The sequence below is a fragment of the Adiantum capillus-veneris genome, chromosome 11 (assembly GCF_014529385.1).
Source record: "Adiantum capillus-veneris isolate H3 chromosome 11, ASM1452938v2, whole genome shotgun sequence".
Classification (NCBI taxonomy): Eukaryota; Viridiplantae; Streptophyta; class Polypodiopsida; order Polypodiales; family Pteridaceae; genus Adiantum; species Adiantum capillus-veneris.
The window spans coordinates 47,594,643-47,603,193 of record NC_140941.1 but is presented as its reverse complement, the minus strand read 5'-3'; the positions used below and the strand labels follow the sequence as shown (position 1 = coordinate 47,603,193).

Genomic DNA, 8,551 nt, shown 5'->3' with positions numbered 1-8,551 from the left:
CAACTACACCACCCTACCCACATACACACAAGCAAAAGGAAACTCACCAGACCATACCAGAATCGTATGAAACTTAAGGAACACCATCCCCTCACTACGATACACCTGTCCCAAAGCCTCTACATACAAAATCCTCACTCCAAACCCATCTGCAAAAAACGCATATGAAGATAGAGAAGCATTTTGAAAGTGCCCAAAATTGAAATCTATGAGTACCTATGCGTAGCTTATGTCGCCACGATTCTAGCGATTACTTGCACACAAAAAATAGACATCATTTGATACACTTACGACCACAAATAGCTCGTAGATGTGTTAGCACTCGTGCTCCATTTTGCAAGGAATCCTTGGCATTGTTGTGTAGCTCTCTCCGAGCCTATCACAATGGTGAAATCGAATCTCCAGTGTGATGAGCGAGCAAGAAGTAGCACCAGTATGAAGCTCACGCCCTCTCTCTTTCTCTCTCACACATAGTCGACGATAGCTTAAAACTTTGATTATGATTAATTTCTCTTTTACAAAATGACCTAGGTACCTTAGATACTAAGGCTACCATAGGTTAAACCAAAAATAGAGTTCAATGGGTAAAATGGCTTTGTATTTACAATCTGGGAGTGCCATTGCACCTTGGCTTCTGCAACTAGAATAGATTCTCATTACAAATGATGTTTATAACCATAATCCGCATCATTTCATAACTCTCAAAAAATAAGTCTTTGTTGAGTTATTTTGTACTATTGACCCATGGGTCAAAACTCCCCGCCTTCGAATTCATGTCGTCCTTGACGTGACCTGATTGTCAATGTCAGTGCAGTCTTTGTCGTCATTTTTTCTTTTGTTTGCTCCACTGCTTGTACATTCTCTTTTGGATGCCTCTTTAAATTTCTTACTAGAATCTCCCTTTCTTACTAGAATCTCCCTTAATGTCAAGTGCTTATCCTTCAGGAATGACTTACGGCTTTGAGTCTTCATTTGTCTACCTTTTGTGTATGTTGTTCTTCAAAGTCGCATTTGCCACTGTTAGCTTTTGTGTGTTGTGTTAATCATTATATTGCTTCTACTTGATACATGACTTAATTAAAGCTCAACAAACCCCGATTACTTACCCAAGGTAGTAACTTGCTTCAAAAGGGCCTTATCCTCAAGTTTCCATAAATACGATCACTTTACTTCCATCCATCACTCGCTCTAGTAAATCTACCAATTTTGAGTATTTCTCATTCTCAAAAACAACTTCTATAATTTGTAGAATTCAATGATTGGCTTTCAGATCTTGTGAACCAATGACAATTTTGTAAGAATTATGTAGACATTGTCTAACTAAACTTTCAATTTCTTTAGGCCAAGTTGCACTCCAATACAAAGTCTATCTATCATGCCAAATCTGGGAGATAATTTTTTTGATTTGAGGTTCAAAACCCATGTCCAACATTCGATCCACCTCATCAATGATAGGATATGTAACCTTGCAAATGTTGGCTCGTCTACCATTGAGCAACTCAATCAAGCAATCGGGTGTGGCTATGACTATCTTCGCACCCTTTTAAAGATCCTTATCTACGATCCTTTTGGTGAACCTCCGTAAACACATGTACTCTTTATCTTCGAATGAAGCCCCAAACCTTTTTGCCTCTTGTTGTATTTGAAATGCTAGCTCTCTAGTGGGTGCTAAGATGAGAACAATCGGACCATCACCTGCCATCACCTGATGATAGTACAGGCTGGGCATTGACATGAACAATGGCTGGTAATAGGTAGGAGAGTGTTATCCCTCACATGATCACTGCAAGCCTAATAAGGTCCCTTCCTTTCAAAGCCATTGGTCAGCCTTGTGCTTGGATTGCTGTTGGTTCTTTATAACCAGCTCTAAGGATACCTCCAAAAGCATAATCAGGAAAGGAAGCCTCCTCAAAGGAGCAAATGGGCTTGGGGATGTCATTACCCTCCACAACAATCTTTTTTTTTTTGTCAGTACTGTTAGTCCCTTTTGTTTGTTAGGCTTCATTAAGTCATATACAAGATATAATTTTTACAGTATAAAGATCTACTTCATGTATATGGCCTTGTAGTCGCATGAAGTGTCTGATAGGCAACTTTACACTAGATGGGTGCTTTCATTTAGTCGCATCACCAACCTTTTTTGTCCTTGTAGGCCATCCCGGAGTTTAATGACCACTCCCAATCATTTTTGGCCTCATATTGTTGTTGAAGACTGATGCAACATTCGTTCCTTACCTTTGACATTCTAGCCTTGTGCATATGGCTTTCAAGACATACCTCGTGAAGTTTTGTCTCTTTTCGGTACCTTTTTTTCGTTGTACTGCTCAGGAATCTCTTCAATCTGTTCTTCATCTGGATTATGGAATTTATAAAAAGAGAAAATTATTAAAAGAAAATCTCAAAAATAACTAAATAAAACAAAAAACAAACTCAACAAAAAGAGAAATCATTTGAATAGAATTCTAAACGCTATGTACACTATACACATGTCCCTAGGGGCTCATATATGTATTTTGTCCCCGTACTCCTCGTGTAACGCTATTATGAGGGCATATACTCTGAATTTTGTCAAAAACTTATCACAATCAAACACAAAAATTCAATGCAGATCACAAAACATTGCCCTTTACTATTCATAATATTAGGTCCGCATTTAGAATGCCTCCCACCTGCTCCTATTTGGAGTCCTCCTCAACAACGATAGGGTATCGTCAAGGGTATGTGATATGCATGTATGATAAAAAATTGTGCCAATGTAGGCCTTGTAATGTAGCCCTATTATACATACACAGTCAATGCATGGAAAAAATTTATGATGTGCAAGATTTGGATATAAGGAATTTGGTTATTGGCATTTGCTGGCAAGGCTTCCTATTCTAAACAATGTGATGGTCTTTGAAGCTCTTGTGCCGTTTGCTTAATTGAAGGTTGTAGAGATATTTGGACTTCCTCTTTTGTTGTCTCTGGTTATTTTTCTTTCGAGATTTTCTTATGCCTTCACTTCATATCCTGATCCATAAGCCTTGTGTAGCATGCAGTGGTGAAGTGAGCGACTTGCTCTTTTCTAACTGTATTATAACCGTAGGAGGAATTGAAAGGATTAAAGCGACAGTGCGATGATGTAGTTTTATTGGTTTCTTTTGGGACCCACTTCTTTGTGATTATTTGTTGTTTCGTTGATGATGCTCGTTTGGGAAGCCATACTTGTCCCTTCTTTGTTTTTGTTTGAAGATACTTCTTTGGGATCCGCCGTGTCTTTGTGTGAGTCAGTAGCAGTCTTTGCTTCAACCCTTGTATGCATAGTTGGGAACGAGATTCAGACATTGGGAGTTGATACTTTAGCTATTTTGGAATCCAAATAAACTCATGAATTCTTTGTACTTCAATCAACTTCTTTGGAACCCAAACCTAATTTGCAAAAGCTTGAGACTTTTTGATTTTCTTAGCCGTTCTTGCATACTTTGACTATTTTTCTTGTGGTGTTGGATCATGTGATTTTTCATTAGAGATCTTTCATCTTCTTGATCCATACCTGCTTTTGGCTGAGGTGGCTCTTTGGTATCTAGATTTGTCAAGTTTTTTGGCTCTAACTTGTTGTTCCTTACTTTTGGCCTTTCATGGTTGTTACATAAGCTGCTACTGATGTGATGACATGAGTTCTTGGTAGGGGATATCATAAGAATCATCACTTTTGCTACTATCCTTAGTAAGGTTGAATTCTGACAATTTTCCTTGGTGGTTTGGCTGGCTATGTAAAGTAAATGTTTGTTTTCTCTTGGATTGTTGTTTTTGGAAAGACTTTTCTAGCCATTTGATTAGCGTGTTGTTAGCTCATTGCCATGTCCACATTCTTATTGGATGAGTCTTTTCTTTGTGGATAGGAGCCATGTATGAGGATGCTTGTTACGACGACATCACCACCGAGGATTTTGGAATCCACTTTTGATACATTTTATTCTTGTAGCAGTGACATTGGTTCCTTTGTCTTTGATCTGGATAATCATAAAACCATACATTAGTTAAAGTGTCATTTATGTCACCCCTGGGTTATCCATATGTCCATTGTTGGCATTGCCTTGAAGCTCCAAGTGTTCTACGGAGTCATAGAGCTCGCCTCCTTCTTCGTCTTTTGATTTGTGACAATTCTTTGCTTGCTTTTCATCTCGGAAAGTTTTTGATGCCTGGTTCTCTTTGTTTTCCTTGATCAGACTCACTGCAATATAAGGAATGACATCAAAGCCATTTTCATAACAATACTTTTTTGTTGGACCATCTTGAATAGCGCACACCTCCAAAGTAGCGAATATGTGTTTCCATTTGAGTGGCTCTAAAGATTCTTGATGAAATGGTTCTGGGATATAATAATTATCTTTGATTTCCATTTCTAGAATACATTACTCTCACTTTAAACTTCCACATTGCAAAGCTCCACACATCCACAGCTCTTTAGGCTTACCCAACCATGCTAGAAATTTTGATCCTGCTATTGTAGCGGAATCAAACTCCTCAACCGGTGTTCGCATCACATCCCTATAGCTATGGTCTTTCAAGTTTATCCTTTTTGTGGTTTCCATGTGTCTAAGGTAGATATGGTTGTATCACCAGTCCTAAATTATTTTCAATTGTTGCATGAATGGTCTCTCTAGAATGATGTCATAGTTGTTCTTTTTGCCAAATTCAACAATAGCAAACTTGGTATGCTCATACTCAATGTCACAAGAAGTAACAACTACTTTTTCTAGTAGTCCTAGGGGTCTTTTCGTGTGTCCATCTGCAAGCTGCAGTTTCATCCAAATACCCTCACTACTACTGGTTTCCCCATTGTTTCTAGATCTCTTTTGTTGCGATGGAAACACCAGCTCCACTGTCAAGGGTTGCCATAATTTTTACACCTTGGAATTCCACAAGAAGAGTGGTTTTCCCATATTCTCCCTCATAACACTCTCTAACCTTGTTTAATGGCACTGGGCTAGTGTTTAGTTGAGGCATTTCAAGCTCTTTGATCCCTTCCTCGATTTGAGTCATTGGATTTTTTACGCCAAATTTCTCTAGGTACTTACTCACATTAGTCCACATGTTTGGTCTTATTTTGAGCAACTCGGCTAATGTTATTGTATTGGTGACTAGGGTAGATAGAATACCTATTAACCCTTTTGAATCGATGACCTTGTTGGAAGACAATCTCTATGATGGGACTGCAATAACATCTGAGTTGGCCTCATGCTCTCTCGTATAGGACGGTAGTGTTCTTAGAGAATGGGATTGATTGTCCATAGATTGTACAGATCCTTTGTCTCCACAATATGATTGCACTTCTAGATTCATTTAAGATCTAGTCTCAATTTCATCTATTGGTGCAGCAGACACTCCTTTCCCATCATTGGTCTGGTTTACTTGTCTGCTTAGCTCAATCACTTCATTGGCCTCTCTGAATTGTTTCCACAATTTGTCAAGACCATCTATTTATTTACAAGCCTCTGGTATAGCTAGATGAAATCCCTCGGAAGATTTATCCATGGTATTCAACACTATCTTTGGTTCTAACGCCGGGTCCTTCAAATTTATTATGTGCTCATGATTGGAATTTACCTCTTTTCGTTCTTGGTTTGGTGGGATTACTGGTGTAGGTGGGACAAGGATCACATCCTCAGGTTTTCCAACCGGTGGTTCTAGTAAAGCTTGGGATGTTTGAATCATTTTTTGGAAAATTTCAAGCCTTTTCTTTTCTTGTTTTGCATATGGATATGTCATCCACCTTTGTTCTTGGTTTTTATTATTCTTTAGTTGTATTTCATATGCTTTTAAGAGAGCATCTAATGGCTCATTAACCTTGTTGACCAATATTGATCCTCTTGAACTAGCACTTTTTGGTTTCTCTTATGTGAATGGTTCTTCTGGAGGTTGAGATGACTATGTAAGATAAGGTGAAACCCTTTCCTCATGTTTTCTTATCTTCTGTTTAGCTTGGTTAAGCTCCCCAACTAGGGATTTTCGGTCTTGTTCCCTATGTGCTTTCATCCTAGCCATGCTAGATTTCCAACTATTCTATTTACTCTTGGTTTTTTGACTAGGTGCATTGGTCTTTGGTTCACCCCTTTCTGGACTTGCATCTGTTTCTATTTTCTCTGTCAGTGGGTTCTCATTAGCTTCCTTTTGAGCTTGCACTCTCGTAACTACTTAAACTGGTACGGCATTTTTGTTTTCAGAGCTACTGAGTAGTTGAACGATACTTGAGACATTCGTTGTGATTTTTTTGATTTGGTTTGGATTTTTTGGACAGTCAAGGATCAAGTGAATGATGCCACAAGTCAAGAAAATATGAATTTACTTGAGTGATCTCTGTCTGAGGACATTGTTTGACCAAGTGGTTGTTGCAGCTGTTGTGACAATCTATCTTGTGTTGACAAGCTTCTCTTGCATTTCCTCTTGGTTGTAAACATGCTTTGACCTAGCTAAGCCGCTATTCACAATGAATGGCAATGTCCTTTTGTCCATCTCATACCTTCTTTCTTCAAGTCAAAACACCGGAGGTGGAGGTTGTACCGACCTCACCACTCCATGTGTTTCCCTCATCTTCTATCGCTTCGAAGGGCAGTACCTGCTTTAGTTGTTATAATACATTGTAGTTGGTACTAGTGCTTGTTTATTAGGTGCTCCCATCATTGGTGTGTATCTAATGTCTATAGGAGTTCTGGCACCTGGCAGTGAAGGTTGTTGTCCTAAGATAGCATGTGGCCTTGAAACTCCTATTGGACCTGGCGTATTCTTCCTAACATATCTAGGTGGAGTAGGTGCTACTACGACAGGTTGTACATACCTCTCCCTGGCATTTTCCATACTATAGTAGCACTCTTCCCTCGTATAGTTTGTCCATTTCCTCTAAATTTCTCACCACTTAAGCTCCCCCGGATCAAACTTTACAAGAGGAGTTAACCTCTTGACCATGTCGTTGATAAACTTTTCTTGATCGATAGGTGCCATTGGTTTTTTGATGGACTCAGTCATCTGTGAATCACTCTGCTGAGAGGATGTGCCATCCTCTTGACTCTACAAATCATTTTCTCTATATTCCTCAAAGTTATTCACCAGATAAAGATCTTCTTTGATCAATTCTCTTAGTGTCAGGCTCCTTATCATATGCAAATACTTTTGAAGAGCCGCATTTATCATTCCCTGGATAAACATTAGCAGTCATGCTTGTATAGATAGTTCCACTCTTGGATGGAACTTGACATATCTCTTGACCCGTAATGCTGCTTTGCATACTGATTTGCCTTCTTTTTGTTTGAATTTATGAATTTGTGAGAATGTATTGTGAGCTATGCCTTTTTGTGATATTTATTCAATGAATTCCTCGTCTAGAGTCTCAAAATTGCGTCTTTCCACTGAGTTGAACCATGTCCCACAAATTGTGTTGTAAAATCCAAAACTTCCTCTACTCTAATTACTCTTTTGAAAACCGTTACATGATCTCTCAGATCTTTATCTCTAGAGTATTTCCTTTTTACCCATTTCTAGACTTGGGACGGTCTAACTTGCCGATTGTCTATAAGTCTAAACATAGACTCTCCCAATCCTTCTCTCTCTTTAGGCCTTCTACTATGCCTAAGTTCTTCTTTTATTTCATCTTCTAGTTCATATCCTTGTGAGCGTCTCACAACAAGTGGGTCTTCTAAAGCTTGTATAAGCTGAGTCTAAATCTAAAGTAGACATGATGTATGGGCTTAACAGCTCTAGCTTGATGTACAATATTATTCCAATGTGTGCAAGTGTTTTGGTTAGGAAAAAGTTGAAACTATGTCCAAATCACGATTGTTTTCTCACAATTCTCTCAAATTGTCACTTTTAGACATCCCTAACTTTCGAATGCATTTTGAGGCTTTAAACGATGTTTTTTTGAATGTTGACCAACAATGAATGACCCAAAAGGTCTTTGATTATTGTTCAAGGGTCAAACTAAATTGTGTAGAGAAACTCTTGAGCTTTGTTTTGATTAAAAAAGTTTCTGAATCCAATATCGAGAGCTCAAGTTATGGCAAAAATAGTTTCTATCGCATTCAATCTTCATGTAGGTCAATTCTGGCAATTTCAAACTGTCAACACTAGATGCATGATTTGGTCCATTACACATGTCCAAATTTGGTTTTGAAATGATATCTGGGATTCTAGGCTCAAAAGAAAGTCCTATGACTGGTCAAAGTTCTTGTTTGGCCTCAACCTGTGCTCGGAGTCTTCATACGTGTATGATGACTCCTGACTCAAAATTTCTCCAAACTTTAACTATAGAATCTTGTTGATGTACTCTAACCATTTCAAGTCTCAATTTGTGATTCTAACACTTTTAGTCAGGTCTATCACTCCTTTTTCTATTTAGTTGCTTGCAACTTCCCTAGGAGGTTAACAAAGCCAAAAGTGATCCAAATTGAATATAATTTGGTCTCTAGGCCTATTTTGGGATGGAAAACACTTTTGTAAGCTCAGATGTAAAATTTGACCTCTAATTTGGTTCTTGAGACATCATACACTGACAAGCACAAGCGCAAAATGGACC

At 38.4% G+C, this 8,551-nt stretch overlaps 1 pseudogene; it reads right to left on the bottom strand.

The window, feature by feature from the left end:
* Window positions 1-1,141: 1,141 nt before the first annotated feature.
* LOC147447199 (DEAD-box ATP-dependent RNA helicase 20 pseudogene) lies at window positions 1,142-4,382 on the bottom strand (annotated as a pseudogene).
* Window positions 4,383-8,551: the final 4,169 nt, after the last annotated feature.